This window comes from Triturus cristatus, chromosome 10, assembly GCF_964204655.1.
Source record: "Triturus cristatus chromosome 10, aTriCri1.1, whole genome shotgun sequence".
In the NCBI taxonomy this organism is placed as follows: domain Eukaryota; kingdom Metazoa; phylum Chordata; class Amphibia; order Caudata; family Salamandridae; genus Triturus; species Triturus cristatus.
The window spans coordinates 855,883,523-855,909,414 of record NC_140593.1 but is presented as its reverse complement, the minus strand read 5'-3'; the positions used below and the strand labels follow the sequence as shown (position 1 = coordinate 855,909,414).

The 25,892-nt window shown below is 47.1% G+C and overlaps 23 non-coding genes across 23 annotated transcripts; all 23 read left to right on the top strand.

The window, feature by feature from the left end:
• The first annotated feature begins 102 nt into the window (after positions 1 to 102).
• TRNAV-UAC (transfer RNA valine (anticodon UAC)) lies at positions 103 to 175 on the top strand. Its single transcript has one exon. It is a non-coding gene; the product is annotated as a tRNA-Val (tRNA).
• Positions 176 to 616: 441 nt separating this feature from the next.
• On the top strand, positions 617 to 688 carry TRNAP-AGG (transfer RNA proline (anticodon AGG)). Its single transcript has one exon. It is a non-coding gene; the product is annotated as a tRNA-Pro (tRNA).
• A 1,794-nt stretch (positions 689 to 2,482) lies between these two features.
• TRNAP-CGG (transfer RNA proline (anticodon CGG)) lies at positions 2,483 to 2,554 on the top strand. Its single transcript has one exon. It is a non-coding gene; the product is annotated as a tRNA-Pro (tRNA).
• A 384-nt stretch (positions 2,555 to 2,938) lies between these two features.
• TRNAV-UAC (transfer RNA valine (anticodon UAC)) lies at positions 2,939 to 3,011 on the top strand. The gene has a single exon. It is a non-coding gene; the product is annotated as a tRNA-Val (tRNA).
• A 441-nt stretch (positions 3,012 to 3,452) lies between these two features.
• On the top strand, positions 3,453 to 3,524 carry TRNAP-AGG (transfer RNA proline (anticodon AGG)). The gene has a single exon. It is a non-coding gene; the product is annotated as a tRNA-Pro (tRNA).
• A 3,223-nt stretch (positions 3,525 to 6,747) lies between these two features.
• On the top strand, positions 6,748 to 6,820 carry TRNAV-AAC (transfer RNA valine (anticodon AAC)). Its single transcript has one exon. It is a non-coding gene; the product is annotated as a tRNA-Val (tRNA).
• Positions 6,821 to 7,108: 288 nt separating this feature from the next.
• TRNAL-CAA (transfer RNA leucine (anticodon CAA)) lies at positions 7,109 to 7,220 on the top strand. The gene is made up of 2 exons: positions 7,109 to 7,146; positions 7,175 to 7,220. It is a non-coding gene; the product is annotated as a tRNA-Leu (tRNA).
• A 935-nt stretch (positions 7,221 to 8,155) lies between these two features.
• Positions 8,156 to 8,227, top strand: TRNAP-CGG (transfer RNA proline (anticodon CGG)). Its single transcript has one exon. It is a non-coding gene; the product is annotated as a tRNA-Pro (tRNA).
• Positions 8,228 to 9,945: 1,718 nt separating this feature from the next.
• On the top strand, positions 9,946 to 10,057 carry TRNAL-CAA (transfer RNA leucine (anticodon CAA)). Its single transcript has 2 exons — positions 9,946 to 9,983; positions 10,012 to 10,057. It is a non-coding gene; the product is annotated as a tRNA-Leu (tRNA).
• Positions 10,058 to 10,992: 935 nt separating this feature from the next.
• On the top strand, positions 10,993 to 11,064 carry TRNAP-CGG (transfer RNA proline (anticodon CGG)). Its single transcript has one exon. It is a non-coding gene; the product is annotated as a tRNA-Pro (tRNA).
• A 385-nt stretch (positions 11,065 to 11,449) lies between these two features.
• On the top strand, positions 11,450 to 11,522 carry TRNAV-UAC (transfer RNA valine (anticodon UAC)). The gene has a single exon. It is a non-coding gene; the product is annotated as a tRNA-Val (tRNA).
• Positions 11,523 to 12,421: 899 nt separating this feature from the next.
• TRNAV-AAC (transfer RNA valine (anticodon AAC)) lies at positions 12,422 to 12,494 on the top strand. The gene has a single exon. It is a non-coding gene; the product is annotated as a tRNA-Val (tRNA).
• Positions 12,495 to 13,830: 1,336 nt separating this feature from the next.
• On the top strand, positions 13,831 to 13,902 carry TRNAP-CGG (transfer RNA proline (anticodon CGG)). The gene has a single exon. It is a non-coding gene; the product is annotated as a tRNA-Pro (tRNA).
• Positions 13,903 to 14,287: 385 nt separating this feature from the next.
• TRNAV-UAC (transfer RNA valine (anticodon UAC)) lies at positions 14,288 to 14,360 on the top strand. The gene has a single exon. It is a non-coding gene; the product is annotated as a tRNA-Val (tRNA).
• A 441-nt stretch (positions 14,361 to 14,801) lies between these two features.
• Positions 14,802 to 14,873, top strand: TRNAP-AGG (transfer RNA proline (anticodon AGG)). The gene has a single exon. It is a non-coding gene; the product is annotated as a tRNA-Pro (tRNA).
• Positions 14,874 to 15,259: 386 nt separating this feature from the next.
• On the top strand, positions 15,260 to 15,332 carry TRNAV-AAC (transfer RNA valine (anticodon AAC)). The gene has a single exon. It is a non-coding gene; the product is annotated as a tRNA-Val (tRNA).
• Positions 15,333 to 15,620: 288 nt separating this feature from the next.
• Positions 15,621 to 15,732, top strand: TRNAL-CAA (transfer RNA leucine (anticodon CAA)). The gene is made up of 2 exons: positions 15,621 to 15,658; positions 15,687 to 15,732. It is a non-coding gene; the product is annotated as a tRNA-Leu (tRNA).
• Positions 15,733 to 18,097: 2,365 nt separating this feature from the next.
• Positions 18,098 to 18,170, top strand: TRNAV-AAC (transfer RNA valine (anticodon AAC)). Its single transcript has one exon. It is a non-coding gene; the product is annotated as a tRNA-Val (tRNA).
• A 2,765-nt stretch (positions 18,171 to 20,935) lies between these two features.
• Positions 20,936 to 21,008, top strand: TRNAV-AAC (transfer RNA valine (anticodon AAC)). Its single transcript has one exon. It is a non-coding gene; the product is annotated as a tRNA-Val (tRNA).
• Positions 21,009 to 21,296: 288 nt separating this feature from the next.
• Positions 21,297 to 21,408, top strand: TRNAL-CAA (transfer RNA leucine (anticodon CAA)). The gene is made up of 2 exons: positions 21,297 to 21,334; positions 21,363 to 21,408. It is a non-coding gene; the product is annotated as a tRNA-Leu (tRNA).
• Positions 21,409 to 22,343: 935 nt separating this feature from the next.
• On the top strand, positions 22,344 to 22,415 carry TRNAP-CGG (transfer RNA proline (anticodon CGG)). The gene has a single exon. It is a non-coding gene; the product is annotated as a tRNA-Pro (tRNA).
• A 385-nt stretch (positions 22,416 to 22,800) lies between these two features.
• On the top strand, positions 22,801 to 22,873 carry TRNAV-UAC (transfer RNA valine (anticodon UAC)). The gene has a single exon. It is a non-coding gene; the product is annotated as a tRNA-Val (tRNA).
• Positions 22,874 to 23,314: 441 nt separating this feature from the next.
• TRNAP-AGG (transfer RNA proline (anticodon AGG)) lies at positions 23,315 to 23,386 on the top strand. The gene has a single exon. It is a non-coding gene; the product is annotated as a tRNA-Pro (tRNA).
• The last annotated feature ends 2,506 nt before the right edge of the window (positions 23,387 to 25,892 follow it).

Here is a 25,892-nt window from a genome sequence, read left to right as displayed (position 1 = left end):
GAGATCGGGTAAGGAGGGTCCAACTTTGAGCTTCATGGACATTGGCCCTTGGTCTGTGCATTCCAGCCCACTACATGCCAAGAAGATTCCTGCAAGCAGTCTGTTTCTGTAGTGTAGTGGTTATCACGTTCGCTTTACACGCGAAAGGTCCCTGGTTCGAGACCGGGCAGAAACAGCAGCTTTCTGTTTTTCACACAGTTTGCATTTACTCTCTCAATTTATAGGAAAGCTGAGATAATGGAAGCTGTCTATCCCTCACCAGCGTGACGTACTGTGCTCCAGGGGTATCAGTGACAGCTCAAAAAGGGAAGTGACGATAGTTTGCGCTATTCGTTTGCACGTCCTTGTGTACTGAAGGTTGGGCCTACTTCATGAAAGCAAGGCATGAGAGCAGAAATGGTTTTATTGACCTCACCGAGAGCATACACCTAGAACAAACAAAATGTCTGAAGGATAGAGGCATTTTCATTTCTTGTTCGATGACGGCCATGGAAAAGACAGCAACCATATTGCAGAAGAGAGCAGCATGTGCAGTTGCTTGCTTTGGGTGAAGCATTCACTAACTCGCTGCCAATAACCAAGGGAGCCGGTGCGAAAGGCTACTCTTTTGTGCCTCGGCTCGTTGGTCTAGGGGTATGATTCTCGCTTAGGGTGCGAGAGGTCCCGGGTTCAAATCCCGGACGAGCCCTTTTTCAGAGGTAAACATACGAATCCTACTCAAAACTCACAATGCCTAACTATTTCTCATTACACTCGCCGCATTGTTGCACAAAATATTTTGAACCTCATAAGAAACATGGATCACCGTGCTTTTTCTGCCTTCATGCTTAGTCTGTGTGTGTCCCAGGTGATGCTTTCCCAAGCTGTACTTGCTGGCATTTAGGCATCAGATATTTGTCTGTCGATGCCTGCATAAGTCAATTTTTAATACGTCTAATTGCAAGTATGTTGGCTGATATCTCTGCAGTTTTCACACTTGCTCCTCGCTTTCTGAGTGGCTGCTGATACAGCAGAATAGAAGTAGAGAGAACCCTTGAGAGGAACCTTGCTCTATCAGTAAAACACAGCAAGTGTGTTTCTGTAGTGCAGTGGTCATCACGTTCGCCTAACACGCGAAAGGTCCCGGTTCGAGACCGGGCAGAAACACTGTGCATGAGCTGCTTTTATGTGCACCCTCTAAAACCCTATTATCTCAATGCAAGCTTAAGAAGAGGCAGTCCTTGAACGCAGCGAGCCATGGGAAACTTCCTTTACTTTTGCAAGACGAAACAAAGTAATCCGCATCCATCAGTGGTCGCTCTTGTGCCTAGCTTTTTTTTTGTCATGCCATGTTGTATTGTGGGGTCTTTACACTTGTGACATTGCTGTGAACGTTGTAAGTGCAAACATTGGCAGGTGCAGTCAGAAGAGTCAGATCTGTGCACACCCAGGGCTGTCAGGATGGCCGAGTGGTCTAAGGTGCCAGACTCAAGAGAGCTTGATCTTCAGTGCAACTGAGACTTCTGGTCTCCTCATGGAGGCGTGGGTTCAAATCCCACTTCTGACAGGTTTCTTTTACACCCTTAAATCGTCCTGTTTTTTGCAGTGCATTCCCCACACACCACAATCTTTGCACGGACCTGTAACATATGACGAGAAATCCAGCAACGATCAGGCTGGGCCCTCAATCACAATTCCATGTATTCCTGGAAGGGACACCTCAGGCACACCTTCCGTTAAATTTGCACTCCATCACACAAACTGCCGTGCTGGTTTCTCATTAAGCAGTTGATCCCATCTTTGTTGTGAGGCTCTCCTGCCACCTTTTGGGCGGAGAAGGCACTGTCCCTGCAACAACACAGGCAGACATGTTCAACAGGGCTTCCTGGTTATGTGGGAGGAGCAGATTGTCATTGGTCCCCCCTTGCGAATTTTAATTTACATAAGGAAGACAGAGAGGTATCTGGGAGTAGGCAGTACACACGGACACTGAACTCTATCTTGTGATTTGCAGCCAATTCTAGATTGAGGCAGGAGGAAAGGAGGTGACTTGCCCAAAAATGGCCATCCTGGGAATTTAGCCACCCTGGGGCTCCCAGGTTAGTGTTTCAGTCCTGCGAGCCACTCATATAAATCTCGCCTGATCGAGCCTGATCGAGCGCTGAGTGAGCGTGTTTGAATCAAAGAATCAAATGCCTCTGTCTTAGGAGCAAGAATTGGCAGGCCCTCCCTTGCATCTGGGGTGGAAGTCTATGGGGCAAGTGTCCAGGACTTGCAGAGGAGTACAAGTGCCAGAAAGTGCCACAGTTCTCATCAGCGCCTTTTTTCTGCTCTCTGGCAGCTAGGATATCGACTGATCCCTTCCTTGCAAGAGTGAAAAAAACAACACCTTGAGAGAAAACATGACTTTTTGTGGTTCACATAGAGAGAGAGCAGCCAAATAGCCCTGCTTTGTTTCTGAAAGACGCATCAGAAATTGCTTAAAATGCCAACTGGGGAATCAGGCTCGTTGGTCTAGGGGTATGATTCTCGCTTCGGGTGCGAGAGGTCCCGGGTTCAAATCCCGGACGAGCCCATGCTGTGGAATTATTTTTAGGCTGCTTATTATATAGGGCCATTTCTTCTTTTCAATGCTATAAGACGCCGTGTATGGTGAGAAAGTTCCTTTCCCTCTACGCTATTTCCCACTTTTGGCGTATAGAATTTCAGTGCCGGACTTCTTTGCAACTGCTTTTCTGGGGTGGACCATCAGTGTAGGAAAATTAAATGCAAAGTGTTTTTCTAGTGTGGTTTCAGGTATGGTTTTAAAATCGCCTTTTGGAATAAAAGGGGTCCTCGTTCCTTTCTTCCAAAGAAAGAGATCGGGTAAGGAGGGTCCAACTTTGAGCTTCATGGACATTGGCCCTTGGTCTGTGCATTCCAGCCCACTACATGCCAAGAAGATTCCTGCAAGCAGTCTGTTTCTGTAGTGTAGTGGTTATCACGTTCGCTTTACACGCGAAAGGTCCCTGGTTCGAGACCGGGCAGAAACAGCAGCTTTCTGTTTTTCACACAGTTTGCATTTACTCTCTCAATTTATAGGAAAGCTGAGATAATGGAAGCTGTCTATCCCTCACCAGCGTGACGTACTGTGCTCCAGGGGTATCAGTGACAGCTCAAAAAGGGAAGTGACGATAGTTTGCGCTATTCGTTTGCACGTCCTTGTGTACTGAAGGTTGGGCCTACTTCATGAAAGCAAGGCATGAGAGCAGAAATGGTTTTATTGACCTCACCGAGAGCATACACCTAGAACAAACAAAATGTCTGAAGGATAGAGGCATTTTCATTTCTTGTTCGATGACGGCCATGGAAAAGACAGCAACCATATTGCAGAAGAGAGCAGCATGTGCAGTTGCTTGCTTTGGGTGAAGCATTCACTAACTCGCTGCCAATAACCAAGGGAGCCGGTGCGAAAGGCTACTCTTTTGTGCCTCGGCTCGTTGGTCTAGGGGTATGATTCTCGCTTAGGGTGCGAGAGGTCCCGGGTTCAAATCCCGGACGAGCCCTTTTTCAGAGGTAAACATACGAATCCTACTCAAAACTCACAATGCCTAACTATTTCTCATTACACTCGCCGCATTGTTGCACAAAATATTTTGAACCTCATAAGAAACATGGATCACCGTGCTTTTTCTGCCTTCATGCTTAGTCTGTGTGTGTCCCAGGTGATGCTTTCCCAAGCTGTACTTGCTGGCATTTAGGCATCAGATATTTGTCTGTCGATGCCTGCATAAGTCAATTTTTAATACGTCTAATTGCAAGTATGTTGGCTGATATCTCTGCAGTTTTCACACTTGCTCCTCGCTTTCTGAGTGGCTGCTGATACAGCAGAATAGAAGTAGAGAGAACCCTTGAGAGGAACCTTGCTCTATCAGTAAAACACAGCAAGTGTGTTTCTGTAGTGCAGTGGTCATCACGTTCGCCTAACACGCGAAAGGTCCCGGTTCGAGACCGGGCAGAAACACTGTGCATGAGCTGCTTTTATGTGCACCCTCTAAAACCCTATTATCTCAATGCAAGCTTAAGAAGAGGCAGTCCTTGAACGCAGCGAGCCATGGGAAACTTCCTTTACTTTTGCAAGACGAAACAAAGTAATCCGCATCCATCAGTGGTCGCTCTTGTGCCTAGCTTTTTTTTTGTCATGCCATGTTGTATTGTGGGGTCTTTACACTTGTGACATTGCTGTGAACGTTGTAAGTGCAAACATTGGCAGGTGCAGTCAGAAGAGTCAGATCTGTGCACACCCAGGGCTGTCAGGATGGCCGAGTGGTCTAAGGTGCCAGACTCAAGAGAGCTTGATCTTCAGTGCAACTGAGACTTCTGGTCTCCTCATGGAGGCGTGGGTTCAAATCCCACTTCTGACAGGTTTCTTTTACACCCTTAAATCGTCCTGTTTTTTGCAGTGCATTCCCCACACACCACAATCTTTGCACGGACCTGTAACATATGACGAGAAATCCAGCAACGATCAGGCTGGGCCCTCAATCACAATTCCATGTATTCCTGGAAGGGACACCTCAGGCACACCTTCCGTTAAATTTGCACTCCATCACACAAACTGCCGTGCTGGTTTCTCATTAAGCAGTTGATCCCATCTTTGTTGTGAGGCTCTCCTGCCACCTTTTGGGCGGAGAAGGCACTGTCCCTGCAACAACACAGGCAGACATGTTCAACAGGGCTTCCTGGTTATGTGGGAGGAGCAGATTGTCATTGGTCCCCCCTTGCGAATTTTAATTTACATAAGGAAGACAGAGAGGTATCTGGGAGTAGGCAGTACACACGGACACTGAACTCTATCTTGTGATTTGCAGCCAATTCTAGATTGAGGCAGGAGGAAAGGAGGTGACTTGCCCAAAAATGGCCATCCTGGGAATTTAGCCACCCTGGGGCTCCCAGGTTAGTGTTTCAGTCCTGCGAGCCACTCATATAAATCTCGCCTGATCGAGCCTGATCGAGCGCTGAGTGAGCGTGTTTGAATCCAAGAATCAAATGCCTCTGTCTTAGGAGCAAGAATTGGCAGGCCCTCCCTTGCATCTGGGGTGGAAGTCTATGGGGCAAGTGTCCAGGACTTGTAGAGGAGTACAAGTGCCAGAAAGTGCCACAGTTCTCATCAGCGCCTTTTTTCTGCTCTCTGGCAGCTAGGATATCGACTGATCCCTTCCTTGCAAGAGTGAAAAAAACAACACCTTGGGAGAAAACATGACTTTTTGTGGTTCACATAGAGAGAGAGCAGCCAAATAGCCCTGCTTTGTTTCTGAAAGACGCATCAGAAATTGCTTAAAATGCCAACTGGGGAATCAGGCTCGTTGGTCTAGGGGTATGATTCTCGCTTCGGGTGCGAGAGGTCCCGAATTCAAATCCCGGACGAGCCCATGCTGTGGAATTATTTTTAGGCTTCTTATTATATAGGGCCATTTCTTCTTTTCAATGCTATAAGACGCCGTGTATGGTGAGAAAGTTCCTTTCCCTCTACGCTATTTCCCACTTTTGACGTATAGAATTTCAGTGCCGGACTTCTTTGCAACTGCTTTTCTGGGGTGGACCATCAGTGTAGGAAAATTAAATGCAAAGTGTTTTTCTAGTGTGGTTTCAGGTATGGTTTTAAAATCGCCTTTTGGAATAAAAGGGGTCCTCGTTCCTTTCTTCCAAAGAAAGAGATCGGGTAAGGAGGGTCCAACTTTGAGCTTCATGGACATTGGCCCTTGGTCTGTGCATTCCAGCCCACTACATGCCAATAAGATTCCTGCAAGCGTGTCTGTTTCTGTAGTGTAGTGGTTATAACGTTCGCTTTACACGCGAAAGGTCCCTGGTTCGAGACCGGGCAGAAAGAGCAGTTTTCTGTTTTTCACACAGTTTGCATTTACTCTCTCAATTTATAGGAAAGCTGAGATAATGGAAGCTGTCTATCCCTCACCAGCGTGACGTACTGTGCTCCAGGGGTATCAGTGACAGCTCAAAAAGAGAAGTGACGATAGTTTGCGCTATTCGTTTGCACGTCCTTGTGTACTGAAGGTTGGGCCTACTTCATGAAAGCAAGGCATGAGAGCAGAAATGGTTTTATTGACCTCACCGAGAGCATACACCTAGAACAAACAAAATGTCTGAAGGATAGAGGCATTTTCATTTCTTGTTCGATGACGGCCATGGAAAAGACAGCAACCATATTGCAGAAGAGAGCAGCATGTGCAGTTGCTTGCTTTGGGTGAAGCATTCACTAACTCGCTGCCAATAACCCCCGGAGCCGGTGCGAAAGGCGACTCTTTTGTGCCTCGGCTCGTTGGTCTAGGGGTATGATTCTCGATTAGGGTGCGAGAGGTCCCGGGTTCAAATCCCGGACGAGCCCTTTTTCAGAGGTAAACATACGAATCCTACTCAAAACTCACAATGCCTGACTATTTCTCATTACACTCGCCGCATTGTTGCACAAAATATTTTGAACCTCATAAGAAACATGGATCACCGTGCTTTTTCTGCCTTCATGCTTAGTCTGTGTGTGTCCCAGGTGATGCTTTCCCAAGCTGTACTTGCTGGCATTTAGGCATCAGATATTTGTCTGTCGATGCCTGCATAAGTCAATTTTTAATACGTCTAATTGCAAGTATGTTGGCTGATATCTCTGCAGTTTTCACACTTGTTCCTCGCTTTCTGAGTGGCTGCTGATACAGCAGAATAGAAGTAGAGAGAACCCTTGAGAGGAACCTTGCTCTAACAGTAAAACACAGCAAGTGAGTTTCTGTAGTGCAGTGGTCATCACGTTCGCCTAACACGCGAAAGGTCCCCGGTTCGAGACCGGGCAGAAACACTGTGCATGAGCTGCTTTTATGTGCACCCTCTAAAACCCTATTATCTCAATGCAAGCTTAAGAAGAGGCGGTCCTTGAACCCAGCGAGCCATGGGAAACTTCCTTTACTTTTGCAAGACGAAACAAAGTAATCCGCATCCATCAGTGGTCGCTCTTGTGCCTAGCTTTTTTTTTGTCATGCCATGTTGTATTGTGGGGTCTTTACACTTGTGACATTGCTGTGAACGTTGTAAGTGCAAACATTGGCAGGTGCAGTCAGAAGAGTCAGATCTGTGCACACCCAAGGCTGTCAGGATGGCCGAGTGGTCAAAGGCGCCAGACTCAAGAGAGCTTGATCTTCAGTGCAACTGAGACTTCTGGTCTCCTCATGGAGGCGTGGGTTCAAATCCCACTTCTGACAGGTTTCTTTTACACCCTTAAATCGTCCTGTTTTTTGCAGTGCATTCCCACACACCACAATCTTTGCACGGACCTGTAACATATGACGAGAAATCCAGCAACGATCAGGCTGGGCCCTCAATCACAATTCCATGTATTCCTGGAAGGGACACCTCAGGCACACCTTCCGTTAAATTTGCACTCCATCACACAAACTGCCGTGCTGGTTTCTCATTAAGCAGTTGATCCCATCTTTGTTGTGAGGCTCTCCTGCCACCTTTTGGGTGGAGAAGGCACTGTCCCTGCAACAACACAGGCAGACATGTTCAACAGGGCTTCCTGGTTATGTGGGAGGAGCAGATTGTCATTGGTCCCCCCTTGCGAATTTTAATTTACATAAGGAAGACAGAGAGGTATCTGGGAGTAGGCAGTACACACGGACACTGAACTCTATCTTGTGATTTGCAGCCAATTCTAGATTGAGGCAGGAGGAAAGGAGGTGACTTGCCCAAAAATGGCCATCCTGGGAATTTAGCCACCCTGGGGCTCCCAGGTTAGTGTTTCAGTCCTGCGAGCCACTCATATAAATCTCGCCTGATCGAGCCTGATCGAGCGCTGAGTGAGCGTGTTTGAATCCAAGAATCAAATGCCTCTGTCTTAGGAGCAAGAATTGGCAGGCCCTCCCTTGCATCTGGGGTGGAAGTCTATGGGGCAAGTGTCCAGGACTTGCAGAGGAGTACAAGTGCCAGAAAGTGCCACAGTTCTCATCAGCGCCTTTTTTCTGCTCTCTGGCAGCTAGGATATCGACTGATCCCTTCCTTGCAAGAGTGAAAAAAACAACACCTTGAGAGAAAACATGACTTTTTGTGGTTCACATAGAGAGAGAGCAGCCAAATAGCCCTGCTTTGTTTCTGAAAGACGCATCAGAAATTGCTTAAAATGCCAACTGGGGAATCAGGCTCGTTGGTCTAGGGGTATGATTCTCGCTTCGGGTGCGAGAGGTCCCGGGTTCAAATCCCGGACGAGCCCATGCTGTGGAATTATTTTTAGGCTGCTTATTATATAGGGCCATTTCTTCTTTTCAATGCTATAAGACGCCGTGTATGGTGAGAAAGTTCCTTTCCCTCTACGCTATTTCCCACTTTTGGCGTATAGAATTTCAGTGCCGGACTTCTTTGCAACTGCTTTTCTGGGGTGGACCATCAGTGTAGGAAAATTAAATGCAAAGTGTTTTTCTAGTGTGGTTTCAGGTATGGTTTTAAAATCGCCTTTTGGAATAAAAGGGGTCCTCGTTCCTTTCTTCCAAAGAAAGAGATCGGGTAAGGAGGGTCCAACTTTGAGCTTCATGGACATTGGCCCTTGGTCTGTGCATTCCAGCCCACTACATGCCAATAAGATTCCTGCAAGCGTGTCTGTTTCTGTAGTGTAGTGGTTATAACGTTCGCTTTACACGCGAAAGGTCCCTGGTTCGAGACCGGGCAGAAAGAGCAGTTTTCTGTTTTTCACACAGTTTGCATTTACTCTCTCAATTTATAGGAAAGCTGAGATAATGGAAGCTGTCTATCCCTCACCAGCGTGACGTACTGTGCTCCAGGGGTATCAGTGACAGCTCAAAAAGAGAAGTGACGATAGTTTGCGCTATTCGTTTGCACGTCCTTGTGTACTGAAGGTTGGGCCTACTTCATGAAAGCAAGGCATGAGAGCAGAAATGGTTTTATTGACCTCACCGAGAGCATACACCTAGAACAAACAAAATGTCTGAAGGATAGAGGCATTTTCATTTCTTGTTCGATGACGGCCATGGAAAAGACAGCAACCATATTGCAGAAGAGAGCAGCATGTGCAGTTGCTTGCTTTGGGTGAAGCATTCACTAACTCGCTGCCAATAACCCCCGGAGCCGGTGCGAAAGGCGACTCTTTTGTGCCTCGGCTCGTTGGTCTAGGGGTATGATTCTCGATTAGGGTGCGAGAGGTCCCGGGTTCAAATCCCGGACGAGCCCTTTTTCAGAGGTAAACATACGAATCCTACTCAAAACTCACAATGCCTGACTATTTCTCATTACACTCGCCGCATTGTTGCACAAAATATTTTGAACCTCATAAGAAACATGGATCACCGTGCTTTTTCTGCCTTCATGCTTAGTCTGTGTGTGTCCCAGGTGATGCTTTCCCAAGCTGTACTTGCTGGCATTTAGGCATCAGATATTTGTCTGTCGATGCCTGCATAAGTCAATTTTTAATACGTCTAATTGCAAGTATGTTGGCTGATATCTCTGCAGTTTTCACACTTGTTCCTCGCTTTCTGAGTGGCTGCTGATACAGCAGAATAGAAGTAGAGAGAACCCTTGAGAGGAACCTTGCTCTAACAGTAAAACACAGCAAGTGAGTTTCTGTAGTGCAGTGGTCATCACGTTCGCCTAACACGCGAAAGGTCCACGGTTCGAGACCGGGCAGAAACACTGTGCATGAGCTGCTTTTATGTGCACCCTCTAAAACCCTATTATCTCAATGCAAGCTTAAGAAGAGGCGGTCCTTGAACCCAGCGAGCCATGGGAAACTTCCTTTACTTTTGCAAGATGAAACAAAGTAATCCGCATCCATCAGTGGTCGCTCTTGTGCCTAGCTTTTTTTTTGTCATGCCATGTTGTATTGTGGGGTCTTTACACTTGTGACATTGCTGTGAACGTTGTAAGTGCAAACATTGGCAGGTGCAGTCAGAAGAGTCAGATCTGTGCACACCCAAGGCTGTCAGGATGGCCGAGTGGTCTAAGGCGCCAGACTCAAGAGAGCTTGATCTTCAGTGCAACTGAGACTTCTGGTCTCCTCATGGAGGCGTGGGTTCAAATCCCACTTCTGACAGGTTTCTTTTACACCCTTAAATCGTCCTGTTTTTTGCAGTGCATTCCCACACACCACAATCTTTGCACGGACCTGTAACATATGACGAGAAATCCAGCAACGATCAGGCTGGGCCCTCAATCACAATTCCATGTATTCCTGGAAGGGACACCTCAGGCACACCTTCCGTTAAATTTGCACTCCATCACACAAACTGCCGTGCTGGTTTCTCATTAAGCAGTTGATCCCATCTTTGTTGTGAGGCTCTCCTGCCACCTTTTGGGTGGAGAAGGCACTGTCCCTGCAACAACACAGGCAGACATGTTCAAATGGGCTTCCTGGTTATGTGGGAGGAGCAGATTGTCATTGGTCCCCCCTTGCGAATTTTAATTTACATAAGGAAGACAGAGAGGTATCTGGGAGTAGGCAGTACACACGGACACTGAACTCTATCTTGTGATTTGCAGCCAATTCTAGATTGAGGCAGGAGGAAAGGAGGTGACTTGCCCAAAAATGGCCATCCTGGGAATTTAGCCACCCTGGGGCTCCCAGGTTAGTGTTTCAGTCCTGCGAGCCACTCATATAAATCTCGCCTGATCGAGCCTGATCGAGCGCTGAGTGAGCGTGTTTGAATCCAAGAATCAAATGCCTCTGTCTTAGGAGCAAGAATTGGCAGGCCCTCCCTTGCATCTGGGGTGGAAGTCTATGGGGCAAGTGTCCAGGACTTGCAGAGGAGTACAAGTGCCAGAAAGTGCCACAGTTCTCATCAGCGCCTTTTTTCTGCTCTCTGGCAGCTAGGATATCGACTGATCCCTTCCTTGCAAGAGTGAAAAAAACAACACCTTGAGAGAAAACATGACTTTTTGTGGTTCACATAGAGAGAGAGCAGCCAAATAGCCCTGCTTTGTTTCTGAAAGACGCATCAGAAATTGCTTAAAATGCCAACTGGGGAATCAGGCTCGTTGGTCTAGGGGTATGATTCTCGCTTCGGGTGCGAGAGGTCCCGGGTTCAAATCCCGGACGAGCCCATGCTGTGGAATTATTTTTAGGCTGCTTATTATATAGGGCCATTTCTTCTTTTCAATGCTATAAGACGCCGTGTATGGTGAGAAAGTTCCTTTCCCTCTACGCTATTTCCCACTTTTGGCGTATAGAATTTCAGTGCCGGACTTCTTTGCAACTGCTTTTCTGGGGTGGACCATCAGTGTAGGAAAATTAAATGCAAAGTGTTTTTCTAGTGTGGTTTCAGGTATGGTTTTAAAATCGCCTTTTGGAATAAAAGGGGTCCTCGTTCCTTTCTTCCAAAGAAAGAGATCGGGTAAGGAGGGTCCAACTTTGAGCTTCATGGACATTGGCCCTTGGTCTGTGCATTCCAGCCCACTACATGCCAAGAAGATTCCTGCAAGCGTGTCTGTTTCTGTAGTGTAGTGGTTATCACGTTCGCTTTACACGCGAAAGGTCCCTGGTTCGAGACCGGGCAGAAACAGCAGCTTTCTGTTTTTCACACAGTTTGCATTTACTCTCTCAATTTATAGGAAAGCTGAGATAATGGAAGCTGTCTATCCCTCACCAGCGTGACGTACTGTGCTCCAGGGGTATCAGTGACAGCTCAAAAAGGGAAGTGACGATAGTTTGCGCTATTCGTTTGCACGTCCTTGTGTACTGAAGGTTGGGCCTACTTCATGAAAGCAAGGCATGAGAGCAGAAATGGTTTTATTGACCTCACCGAGAGCATACACCTAGAACAAACAAAAAATCTGAAGGATAGAGGCATTTTCATTTCTTGTTCGATGACGGCCATGGAAAAGACAGCAACCATATTGCAGAAGAGAGCAGCATGTGCAGTTGCTTGCTTTGGGTGAAGCATTCACTAACTCGCTGCCAATAACCCCCGGAGCCGGTGCGAAAGGCGACTCTTGTGTGCCTCGGCTCGTTGGTCTAGGGGTATGATTCTCGATTAGGGTGCGAGAGGTCCCGGGTTCAAATCCCGGACGAGCCCTTTTTCAGAGGTAAACATACGAATCCTACTCAAAACTCACAATGCCTGACTATTTCTCATTACACTCGCCGCATTGTTGCACAAAATATTTTGAACCTCATAAGAAACATGGATCACCGTGCTTTTTCTGCCTTCATGCTTAGTCTGTGTGTGTCCCAGGTGATGCTTTCCCAAGCTGTACTTGCTGGCATTTAGGCATCAGATATTTGTCTGTCGATGCCTGCATAAGTCAATTTTTAATACGTCTAATTGCAAGTATGTTGGCTGATATCTCTGCAGTTTTCACACTTGTTCCTCGCTTTCTGAGTGGCTGCTGATACAGCAGAATAGAAGTAGAGAGAACGCTTGAGAGGAACCTTGCTCTAACAGTAAAACACAGCAAGTGAGTTTCTGTAGTGTAGTGGTCATCACGTTCGCCTAACACGCGAAAGGTCCCCGGTTCGAGACCGGGCAGAAACACTGTGCATGAGCTGCTTTTATGTGCACCCTCTAAAACCTTATTATCTCAATGCAAGCTTAAGAAGAGGCGGTCCTTGAACCCAGCGAGCCATGGGAAACTTCCTTTACTTTTGCAAGACGAAACAAAGTAATCCGCATCCATCAGTGGTCGCTCTTGTGCCTAGCTTTTTTTTTGTCATGCCATGTTGTATTGTGGGGTCTTTACACTTGTGACATTGCTGTGAACGTTGTAAGTGCAAACATTGGCAGGTGCAGTCAGAAGAGTCAGATCTGTGCACACCCAGGGCTGTCAGGATGGCCGAGTGGTCTAAGGCGCCAGACTCAAGAGAGCTTGATCTTCAGTGCAACTGAGACTTCTGGTCTCCTCATGGAGGCGTGGGTTCAAATCCCACTTCTGAAAGGTTTCTTTTACACCCTTAAATCGTCCTGTTTTTTGCAGTGCATTCCCACACACCACAATCTTTGCACGGACCTGTAACATATGACGAGAAATCCAGCAACGATCAGGCTGGGCCCTCAATCACAATTCCATGTATTCCTGGAAGGGACACCTCAGGCACACCTTCAGTTAAATTTGCACTCCATCACACAAACTGCCGTGCTGGTTTCTCATTAAGCAGTTGATCCCATCTTTGTTGTGAGGCTCTCCTGCCACCTTTTGGGCGGAGAAGGCACTGTCCCTGCAACAACACAGGCAGACATGTTCAACAGGGCTTCCTGGTTATGTGGGAGGAGCAGATTGTCATTGGTCCCCCCTTGCGAATTTTAATTTACATAAGGAAGACAGAGAGGTATCTGGGAGTAGGCAGTACACACGGACATTGAACTCTATCTTGTGATTTGCAGCCAATTCTAGATTGAGGCAGGAGGAAAGGAGGTGACTTGCCCAAAAATGGCCATCCTGGGAATTCAGCCACCCTGGGGCTCCCAGGTTAGTGTTTCAGTCCTGCGAGCCACTCATATAAATCTCGCCTGATCGAGCCTGATCGAGCGCTGAGTGAGCGTGTTTGAATCCAAGAATCAAATGCCTCTGTCTTAGGAGCAAGAATTGGCAGGCCCTCCCTTGCATCTGGGGTGGAAGTCTATGGGGCAAGTGTCCAGGACTTGCAGAGGAGTACAAGTGCCAGAAAGTGCCTGCAGTTCTCATCAGCGCCTTTTTTCTGCTCTCTGGCAGCTAGGATATCGACTGATCCCTTCCTTGCAAGAGTGAAAAAAACAACACCTTGAGAGAAAACATGACTTTTTGTGGTTCACATAGAGAGAGAGCAGCCAAATAGCCCTGCTTTGTTTCTGAAAGACGCATCAGAAATTGCTTAAAATGCCGACTGGGGAATCAGGCTCGTTGGTCTAGGGGTATGATTCTCGCTTCGGGTGCGAGAGGTCCCGGGTTCAAATCCCGGACGAGCCCATGCTGTGGAATTATTTTTAGGCTGCTTATTATATAGGGCCATTTCTTCTTTTCAATGCTATAAGACGCCGTGTATGGTGAGAAAGTTCCTTTCCCTCTACGCTATTTCCCACTTTTGGCGTATAGAATTTCAGTGCCGGACTTCTTTGCAACTGCTTTTCTGGGGTGGACCATCAGTGTAGGAAAATTAAATGCAAAGTGTTTTTCTAGTGTGGTTTCAGGTATGGTTTTAAAATCGCCTTTTGGAATAAAAGGGGTCCTCGTTCCTTTCTTCCAAAGAAAGAGATCGGGTAAGGAGGGTCCAACTTTGAGCTTCATGGACATTGGCCCTTGGTCTGTGCATTCCAGCCCACTACATGCCAAGAAGATTCCTGCAAGCGTGTCTGTTTCTGTAGTGTAGTGGTTATCACGTTCGCTTTACACGCGAAAGGTCCCTGGTTCGAGACCGGGCAGAAACAGCAGCTTTCTGTTTTTCACACAGTTTGCATTTACTCTCTCAATTTATAGGAAAGCTGAGATAATGGAAGCTGTCTATCCCTCACCAGCGTGACGTACTGTGCTCCAGGGGTATCAGTGACAGCTCAAAAAGAGAAGTGACGATAGTTTGCGCTATTCGTTTGCACGTCCTTGTGTACTGAAGGTTGGGCCTACTTCATGAAAGCAAGGCATGAGAGCAGAAATGGTTTTATTGACCTCACCGAGAGCATACACCTAGAACAAACAAAATGTCTGAAGGATAGAGGCATTTTCATTTCTTGTTCGATGACGGCCATGGAAAAGACAGCAACCATATTGCAGAAGAGAGCAGCATGTGCAGTTGCTTGCTTTGGGTGAAGCATTCACTAACTCGCTGCCAATAACCAAGGGAGCCGGTGCGAAAGGCGACTCTTGTGTGCCTCGGCTCGTTGGTCTAGGGGTATGATTCTCGCTTAGGGTGCGAGAGGTCCCGGGTTCAAATCCCGGACGAGCCCTTTTTCAGAGGTAAACATACGAATCCTACTCAAAACTCACAATGCCTGACTATTTCTCATTACACTCGCCGCATTGTTGCACAAAATATTTTGAACCTCATAAGAAACATGGATCACCGTGCTTTTTCTGCCTTCATGCTTAGTCTGTGTGTGTCCCAGGTGATGCTTTCCCAAGCTGTACTTGCTGGCATTTAGGCATCAGATATTTGTCTGTCGATGCCTGCATAAGTCAATTTTTAATACGTCTAATTGCAAGTATGTTGGCTGATATCTCTGCAGTTTTCACACTTGCTCCTCGCTTTCTGAGTGGCTGCTGATACAGCAGAATAGAAGTAGAGAGAACCCTTGAGAGGAACCTTGCTCTAACAGTAAAACACAGCAAGTGAGTTTCTGTAGTGCAGTGGTCATCACGTTCGCCTAACACGCGAAAGGTCCCCGGTTCGAGACCGGGCAGAAACACTGTGCATGAGCTGCTTTTATGTGCACCCTCTAAAACCCTATTATCTCAATGCAAGCTTAAGAAGAGGCGGTCCTTGAACCCAGCGAGCCATGGGAAACTTCCTTTACTTTTGCAAGACGAAACAAAGTAATCCGCATCCATCAGTGGTCGCTCTTGTGCCTAGCTTTTTTTTTGTCATGCCATGTTGTATTGTGGGGTCTTTACACTTGTGACATTGCTGTGAACGTTGTAAGTGCAAACATTGGCAGGTGCAGTCAGAAGAGTCAGATCTGTGCACACCCAGGGCTGTCAGGATGGCCGAGTGGTCTAAGGCGCCAGACTCAAGAGAGCTTGATCTTCAGTGCAACTGAGACTTCTGGTCTCCTCATGGAGGCGTGGGTTCAAATCCCACTTCTGACAGGTTTCTTTTATACCCTTAAATCGTCCTGTTTTTTGCAGTGCATTCCCCACACACCACAATCTTTGCACGGACCTGTAACATATGACGAGAAATCCACCAACGATCAGGCTGGGCCCTCAATCACAATTCCATGTATTCCTGGAAGGGACACCTCAGGCACACCTTCCGTTAAATTTGCACTCCATCACACAAACTGCCGTGCTGGTTTCTCATTAAGCAGTTGATCCCATCTTTGTTGTGAGGCTCTCCTGCCACCTTTTGGGCGGAGAAGGCACTGTCCCTGCAACAACACAGGCAGACATGTTCAACAGGGCTTCCTGGTTATGTGGGAGGAGCAGATTGTCATTGGTCCCCCCTTGCGAATTTTAATTTACATAAGGAAGACAGAGAGGTATCTGGGAGTAGGCAGTACACACGGACATTGAACTCTATCTTGTGATTTGCAGCCAATTCTAGATTGAGGCAGGAGGAAAGGAGGTGACTTGCCCAAAAATGGCCATCCTGGGAATTTAGCCACCCTGGGGCTCCCAGGTTAGTGTTTCAGTCCTGCGAGCCACTCATATAAATCTCGCCTGATCGAGCCTGATCGAGCGCTGAGTGAGCGTGTTTGAATCCAAGAATCAAATGCCTCTGTCTTAGGAGCAAGAATTGGCAGGCCCTCCCTTGCATCTGGGGTGGAAGTCTATGGGGCAAGTGTCCAGGACTTGCAGAGGAGTACAAGTGCCAGAAAGTGCCACAGTTCTCATCAGCGCCTTTTTTCTGCTCTCTGGCAGCTAGGATATCGACTGATCCCTTCCTTGCAAGAGTGAAAAAAACAACACCTTGAGAGAAAACATGACTTTTTGTGGTTCACATAGAGAGAGAGCAGCCAAATAGCCCTGCTTTGTTTCTGAAAGACGCATCAGAAATTGCTTAAAATGCCAACTGGGGAATCAGGCTCGTTGGTCTAGGGGTATCATTCTCGCTTCGGGTGCGAGAGGTCCCGGATTCAAATCCCGGACGAGCCCATGCTGTGGAATTATTTTTAGGCTTCTTATTATATAGGGCCATTTCTTCTTTTCAATGCTATAAGACGCCGTGTATGGTGAGAAAGTTCCTTTCCCTCTACGCTATTTCCCACTTTTGGCGTATAGAATTTCAGTGCCAGACTTCTTTGCAACTGCTTTTCTGGTGTGGACCATCAGTGTAGGAAAATTAAATGCAAAGTGTTTTTCTAGTGTGGTTTCAGGTATGGTTTTAAAATCGCCTTTTGGAATAAAAGGGGTCCTCGTTCCTTTCTTCCAAAGAAAGAGATCGGGTAAGGAGGGTCCAACTTTGAGCTTCATGGACATTGGCCCTTGGTCTGTGCATTCCAGCCCACTACATGCCAAGAAGATTCCTACAAGCGTGTCTGTTTCTGTAGTGTAGTGGTTATCACGTTCGCTTTACACGCGAAAGGTCCCTGGTTCGAGACCGGGCAGAAAGAGCAGTTTTCTGTTTTTCACACAGTTTGCATTTACTCTCTCAATTTATAGGAAAGCTGAGATAATGGAAGCTGTCTATCCCTCACCAGCGTGACGTACTGTGCTCCAGGGGTATCAGTGACAGCTCAAAAAGAGAAGTGACGATAGTTTGCGCTATTCGTTTGCACGTCCTTGTGTACTGAAGGATGGGCCTACTTCATGAAAGCAAGGCATGAGAGCAGAAATGGTTTTATTGACCTCACCGAGAGCATACACCTAGAACAAACAAAAAATCTGAAGGATAGAGGCATTTTCATTTCTTGTTCGATGACGGCCATGGAAAAGACAGCAACCATATTGCAGAAGAGAGCAGCATGTGCAGTTGCTTGCTTTGGGTGAAGCATTCACTAACTCGCTGCCAATAACCCCCGGAGCCGGTGCGAAAAGCGACTCTTGTGTGCCTCGGCTCGTTGGTCTAGGGGTATGATTCTCGATTAGGGTGCGAGAGGTCCCGGGTTCAAATCCCGGACGAGCCCTTTTTCAGAGGTAAACATACGAATCCTACTCAAAACTCACAATGCCTGACTATTTCTCATTACACTCGCCGCATTGTTGCACAAAATATTTTGAACCTCATAAGAAACATGGATCACCGTGCTTTTTCTGCCTTCATGCTTAGTCTGTGTGTGTCCCAGGTGATGCTTTCCCAAGCTGTACTTGCTGGCATTTAGGCATCAGATATTTGTCTGTCGATGCCTGCATAAGTCAATTTTTAATACGTCTAATTGCAAGTATGTTGGCTGATATCTCTGCAGTTTTCACACTTGTTCCTCGCTTTCTGAGTGGCTGCTGATACAGCAGAATAGAAGTAGAGAGAACCCTTGAGAGGAACCTTGCTCTAACAGTAAAACACAGCAAGTGAGTTTCTGTAGTGTAGTGGTCATCACGTTCGCCTAACACGCGAAAGGTCCCTGGTTCAAGACCGGGCAGAAACACTGTGCATGAGCTGCTTTTATGTGCACCCTCTAAAACCTTATTATCTCAATGCAAGCTTAAGAAGAGGCGGTCCTTGAACCCAGCGAGCCATGGGAAACTTCCTTTACTTTTGCAAGACGAAACAAAGTAATCCGCATCCATCAGTGGTCGCTCTTGTGCCTAGCTTTTTTTTTGTCATGCCATGTTGTATTGTGGGGTCTTTACACTTGTGACATTGCTGTGAACGTTGTAAGTGCAAACATTGGCAGGTGCAGTCAGAAGAGTCAGATCTGTGCACACCCAGGGCTGTCAGGATGGCCGAGTGGTCTAAGGCGCCAGACTCAAGAGAGCTTGATCTTCAGTGCAACTGAGACTTCTGGTCTCCTCATGGAGGCGTGGGTTCAAATCCCACTTCTGACCGGTTTCTTTTACACCCTTAAATCGTCCTGTTTTTTGCAGTGCATTCCCACACACCACAATCTTTGCACGGACCTGTAACATATGACGAGAAATCCAGCAACGATCAGGCTGGGCCCTCAATCACAATTCCATGTATTCCTGGAAGGGACACCTCAGGCACACCTTCCGTTAAATTTGCACTCCATCACACAAACTGCCGTGCTGGTTTCTCATTAAGCAGTTGATCCCATCTTTGTTGTGAGGCTCTCCTGCCACCTTTTGGGCGGAGAAGGCACTGTCCCTGCAACAACACAGGCAGACATGTTCAACAGGGCTTCCTGGTTATGTGGGAGGAGCAGATTGTCATTGGTCCCCCCTTGCGAATTTTAATTTACATAAGGAAGACAGAGAGGTATCTGGGAGTAGGCAGTACACACGGACATTGAACTCTATCTTGTGATTTGCAGCCAATTCTAGATTGAGGCAGGAGGAAAGGAGGTGACTTGCCCAAAAATGGCCATCCTGGGAATTCAGCCACCCTGGGGCTCCCAGGTTAGTGTTTCAGTCCTGCGAGCCACTCATATAAATCTCGCCTGATCGAGCCTGATCGAGCGCTGAGTGAGCGTGTTTGAATCCAAGAATCAAATGCCTCTGTCTTAGGAGCAAGAATTGGCAGGCCCTCCCTTGCATCTGGGGTGGAAGTCTATGGGGCAAGTGTCCAGGACTTGCAGAGGAGTACAAGTGCCAGAAAGTGCCTGCAGTTCTCATCAGCGCCTTTTTTCTGCTCTCTGGCAGCTAGGATATCGACTGATCCCTTCCTTGCAAGAGTGAAAAAAACAACACCTTGAGAGAAAACATGACTTTTTGTGGTTCACATAGAGAGAGAGCAGCCAAATAGCCCTGCTTTGTTTCTGAAAGACGCATCAGAAATTGCTTAAAATGCCAACTGGGGAATCAGGCTCGTTGGTCTAGGGGTATGATTCTCGCTTCGGGTGCGAGAGGTCCCAGATTCAAATCCCGGACGAGCCCATGCTGTGGAATTATTTTTAGGCTTCTTATTATATAGGGCCATTTCTTCTTTTCAATGCTATAAGACGCCGTGTATGGTGAGAAAGTTCCTTTCCCTCTACGCTATTTCCCACTTTTGGCGTATAGAATTTCAGTGCCGGACTTCTTTGCAACTGCTTTTCTGGGGTGGACCATCAGTGTAGGAAAATTAAATGCAAAGTGTTTTTCTAGTGTGGTTTCAGGTATGGTTTTAAAATCGCCTTTTGGAATAAAAGGGGTCCTCGTTCCTTTCTTCCAAAGAAAGAGATCGGGTAAGGAGGGTCCAACTTTGAGCTTCATGGACATTGGCCCTTGGTCTGTGCATTCCAGCCCACTACATGCCAAGAAGATTCCTGCAAGCGTGTCTGTTTCTGTAGTGTAGTGGTTATCACGTTCGCTTTACACGCGCAAGGTCCCTGGTTCGAGACCGGGCAGAAAGAGCAGTTTTCTGTTTTTCACACAGTTTGCATTTACTCTCTCAATTTATAGGAAAGCTGAGATAATGGAAGCTGTCTATCCCTCACCAGCGTGACGTACTGTGCTCCAGGGGTATCAGTGACAGCTCAAAAAGAGAAGTGACGATAGTTTGCGCTATTCGTTTGCACGTCCTTGTGTACTGAAGGATGGGCCTACTTCATGAAAGCAAGGCATGAGAGCAGAAATGGTTTTATTGACCTCACCGAGAGCATACACCTAGAACAAACAAAAAATCTGAAGGATAGAGGCATTTTCATTTCTTGTTCGATGACGGCCATGGAAAAGACAGCAACCATATTGCAGAAGAGAGCAGCATGTGCAGTTGCTTGCTTTGGGTGAAGCATTCACTAACTCGCTGCCAATAACCCCCGGAGCCGGTGCGAAAGGCGACTCTTGTGTGCCTCGGCTCGTTGGTCTAGGGGTATGATTCTCGATTAGGGTGCGAGAGGTCCCGGGTTCAAATCCCGGACGAGCCCTTTTTCAGAGGTAAACATACGAATCCTACTCAAAACTCACAATGCCTGACTATTTCTCATTACACTCGCCGCATTGTTGCACAAAATATTTTGAACCTCATAAGAAACATGGATCACCGTGCTTTTTCTGCCTTCATGCTTAGTCTGTGTGTGTCCCAGGTGATGCTTTCCCAAGCTGTACTTGCTGGCATTTAGGCATCAGATATTTGTCTGTCGATGCCTGCATAAGTCAATTTTTAATACGTCTAATTGCAAGTATGTTGGCTGATATCTCTGCAGTTTTCACACTTGTTCCTCGCTTTCTGAGTGGCTGCTGATACAGCAGAATAGAAGTAGAGAGAACCCTTGAGAGGAACCTTGCTCTAACAGTAAAACACAGCAAGTGAGTTTCTGTAGTGTAGTGGTCATCACGTTCGCCTAACACGCGAAAGGTCCCTGGTTCGAGACCGGGCAGAAACACTGTGCATGAGCTGCTTTTATGTGCACCCTCTAAAACCTTATTATCTCAATGCAAGCTTAAGAAGAGGCGGTCCTTGAACCCAGCGAGCCATGGGAAACTTCCTTTACTTTTGCAAGACGAAACAAAGTAATCCGCATCCATCAGTGGTCGCTCTTGTGCCTAGCTTTTTTTTTGTCATGCCATGTTGTATTGTGGGGTCTTTACACTTGTGACATTGCTGTGAACGTTGTAAGTGCAAACATTGGCAGGTGCAGTCAGAAGAGTCAGATCTGTACACACCCAGGGCTGTCAGGATGGCCGAGTGGTCTAAGGCGCCAGACTCAAGAGAGCTTGATCTTCAGTGCAACTGAGACTTCTGGTCTCCTCATGGAGGCGTGGGTTCAAATCCCACTTCTGACAGGTTTCTTTTACACCCTTAAATCGTCCTGTTTTTTGCGGTGCATTCCCACACACCACAATCTTTGCACGGACCTGTAACATATGACGAGAAATCCAGCAACGATCAGGCTGGGCCCTCAATCACAATTCCATGTATTCCTGGAAGGGACACCTCAGGCACACCTTCCGTTAAATTTGCACTCCATCACACAAACTGCCGTGCTGGTTTCTCATTAAGCAGTTGATCCCATCTTTGTTGTGAGGCTCTCCTGCCACCTTTTGGGCGGAGAAGGCACTGTCCCTGCAACAACACAGGCAGACATGTTCAACAGGGCTTCCTGGGTATGTGGGAGGAGCAGATTGTCATTGGTCCCCCCTTGCGAATTTTAATTTACATAAGGAAGACAGAGAGGTATCTGGGAGTAGGCAGTACACACGGACACTGAACTCTATCTTGTGATTTGCAGCCAATTCTAGATTGAGGCAGGAGGAAAGGAGGTGACTTGCCCAAAAATGGCCATCCTGGGAATTTAGCCACCCTGGGGCTCCCAGGTTAGTGTTTCAGTCCTGCGAGCCACTCATATAAATCTCGCCTGATCGAGCCTGATCGAGCGCTGAGTGAGCGTGTTTGAATCCAAGAATCAAATGCCTCTGTCTTAGGAGCAAGAATTGGCAGGCCCTCCCTTGCATCTGGGGTGGAAGTCTATGGGGCAAGTGTCCAGGACTTGCAGAGGAGTACAAGTGCCAGAAAGTGCCACAGTTCTCATCAGCGCCTTTTTTCTGCTCTCTGGCAGCTAGGATATCGACTGATCCCTTCCTTGCAAGAGTGAAAAAAACAACACCTTGAGAGAAAACATGACTTTTTGTGGTTCACATAGAGAGAGAGCAGCCAAATAGCCCTGCTTTGTTTCTGAAAGACGCATCAGAAATTGCTTAAAATGCCAACTGGGGAATCAGGCTCGTTGGTCTAGGGGTATGATTCTCGCTTCGGGTGCGAGAGGTCCCGGGTTCAAATCCCGGACGAGCCCATGCTGTGGAATTATTTTTAGGCTGCTTATTATATAGGGCCATTTCTTCTTTTCAATGCTATAAGACGCCGTGTATGGTGAGAAAGTTCCTTTCCCTCTACGCTATTTCCCACTTTTGGCGTATAGAATTTCAGTGCCGGACTTCTTTGCAACTGCTTTTCTGGGGTGGACCATCAGTGTAGGAAAATTAAATGCAAAGTGTTTTTCTAGTGTGGTTTCAGGTATGGTTTTAAAATCGCCTTTTGGAATAAAAGGGGTCCTCGTTCCTTTCTTCCAAAGAAAGAGATCGGGTAAGGAGGGTCCAACTTTGAGCTTCATGGACATTGGCCCTTGGTCTGTGCATTCCAGCCCACTACATGCCAAGAAGATTCCTGCAAGCGTGTCTGTTTCTGTAGTGTAGTGGTTATCACGTTCGCTTTACACGCGAAAGGTCCCTGGTTCGAGACCGGGCAGAAACAGCAGCTTTCTGTTTTTCACACAGTTTGCATTTACTCTCTCAATTTATAGGAAAGCTGAGATAATGGAAGCTGTCTATCCCTCACCAGCGTGACGTACTGTGCTCCAGGGGTATCAGTGACAGCTCAAAAAGGGAAGTGACGATAGTTTGCGCTATTCGTTTGCACGTCCTTGTGTACTGAAGGTTGGGCCTACTTCATGAAAGCAAGGCATGAGAGCAGAAATGGTTTTATTGACCTCACCGAGAGCATACACCTAGAACAAACAAAATGTCTGAAGGATAGAGGCATTTTCATTTCTTGTTCGATGACGGCCATGGAAAAGACAGCAACCATATTGCAGAAGAGAGCAGCATGTGCAGTTGCTTGCTTTGGGTGAAGCATTCACTAACTCGCTGCCAATAACCAAGGGAGCCGGTGCGAAAGGCTACTCTTTTGTGCCTCGGCTCGTTGGTCTAGGGGTATGATTCTCGCTTAGGGTGCGAGAGGTCCCGGGTTCAAATCCCGGACGAGCCCTTTTTCAGAGGTAAACATACGAATCCTACTCAAAACTCACAATGCCTAACTATTTCTCATTACACTCGCCGCATTGTTGCACAAAATATTTTGAACCTCATAAGAAACATGGATCACCGTGCTTTTTCTGCCTTCATGCTTAGTCTGTGTGTGTCCCAGGTGATGCTTTCCCAAGCTGTACTTGCTGGCATTTAGGCATCAGATATTTGTCTGTCGATGCCTGCATAAGTCAATTTTTAATACGTCTAATTGCAAGTATGTTGGCTGATATCTCTGCAGTTTTCACACTTGCTCCTCGCTTTCTGAGTGGCTGCTGATACAGCAGAATAGAAGTAGAGAGAACCCTTGAGAGGAACCTTGCTCTATCAGTAAAACACAGCAAGTGTGTTTCTGTAGTGCAGTGGTCATCACGTTCGCCTAACACGCGAAAGGTCCCGGTTCGAGACCGGGCAGAAACACTGTGCATGAGCTGCTTTTATGTGCACCCTCTAAAACCCTATTATCTCAATGCAAGCTTAAGAAGAGGCAGTCCTTGAACGCAGCGAGCCATGGGAAACTTCCTTTACTTTTGCAAGACGAAACAAAGTAATCCGCATCCATCAGTGGTCGCTCTTGTGCCTAGCTTTTTTTTTGTCATGCCATGTTGTATTGTGGGGTCTTTACACTTGTGACATTGCTGTGAACGTTGTAAGTGCAAACATTGGCAGGTGCAGTCAGAAGAGTCAGATCTGTGCACACCCAGGGCTGTCAGGATGGCCGAGTGGTCTAAGGTGCCAGACTCAAGAGAGCTTGATCTTCAGTGCAACTGAGACTTCTGGTCTCCTCATGGAGGCGTGGGTTCAAATCCCACTTCTGACAGGTTTCTTTTACACCCTTAAATCGTCCTGTTTTTTGCAGTGCATTCCCCACACACCACAATCTTTGCACGGACCTGTAACATATGACGAGAAATCCAGCAACGATCAGGCTGGGCCCTCAATCACAATTCCATGTATTCCTGGAAGGGACACCTCAGGCACACCTTCCGTTAAATTTGCACTCCATCACACAAACTGCCGTGCTGGTTTCTCATTAAGCAGTTGATCCCATCTTTGTTGTGAGGCTCTCCTGCCACCTTTTGGGCGGAGAAGGCACTGTCCCTGCAACAACACAGGCAGACATGTTCAACAGGGCTTCCTGGTTATGTGGGAGGAGCAGATTGTCATTGGTCCCCCCTTGCGAATTTTAATTTACATAAGGAAGACAGAGAGGTATCTGGGAGTAGGCAGTACACACGGACACTGAACTCTATCTTGTGATTTGCAGCCAATTCTAGATTGAGGCAGGAGGAAAGGAGGTGACTTGCCCAAAAATGGCCATCCTGGGAATTTAGCCACCCTGGGGCTCCCAGGTTAGTGTTTCAGTCCTGCGAGCCACTCATATAAATCTCGCCTGATCGAGCCTGATCGAGCGCTGAGTGAGCGTGTTTGAATCCAAGAATCAAATGCCTCTGTCTTAGGAGCAAGAATTGGCAAGCCCTCCCTTGCATCTGGGGTGGAAGTCTATGGGGCAAGTGTCCAGGACTTGCAGAGGAGTACAAGTGCCAGAAAGTGCCACAGTTCTCATCAGCGCCTTTTTTCTGCTCTCTGGCAGCTAGGATATCGACTGATCCCTTCCTTGCAAGAGTGAAAAAAACAACACCTTGAGAGAAAACATGACTTTTTGTGGTTCACATAGAGAGAGAGCAGCCAAATAGCCCTGCTTTGTTTCTGAAAGACGCATCAGAAATTGCTTAAAATGCCAACTGGGGAATCAGGCTCGTTGGTCTAGGGGTATGATTCTCGCTTCGGGTGCGAGAGGTCCCGGATTCAAATCCCAGACGAGCCCATGCTGTGGAATTATTTTTAGGCTTCTTATTATATAGGGCCATTTCTTCTTTTCAATGCTATAAGACGCCGTGTATGGTGAGAAAGTTCCTTTCCCTCTACGCTATTTCCCACTTTTGGCGTATAGAATTTCAGTGCCGGACTTCTTTGCAACTGCTTTTCTGGGGTGGACCATCAGTGTAGGAAAATTAAATGCAAAGTGTTTTTCTAGTGTGGTTTCAGGTATGGTTTTAAAATCGCCTTTTGGAATAAAAGGGGTCCTCGTTCCTTTCTTCCAAAGAAAGAGATCGGGTAAGGAGGGTCCAACTTTGAGCTTCATGGACATTGGCCCTTGGTCTGTGCATTCCAGCCCACTACATGCCAAGAAGATTCCTGCAAGCGTGTCTGTTTCTGTAGTGTAGTGGTTATAACGTTCGCTTTACACGCGAAAGGTCCCTGGTTCGAGACCGGGCACAAAGAGCAGTTTTCTGTTTTTCACACAGTTTGCATTTACTCTCTCAATTTATAGGAAAGCTGAGATAATGGAAGCTGTCTATCCCTCACCAGCGTGACGTACTGTGCTCCAGGGGTATCAGTGACAGCTCAAAAAGAGAAGTGACGATAGTTTGCGCTATTCGTTTGCACGTCCTTGTGTACTGAAG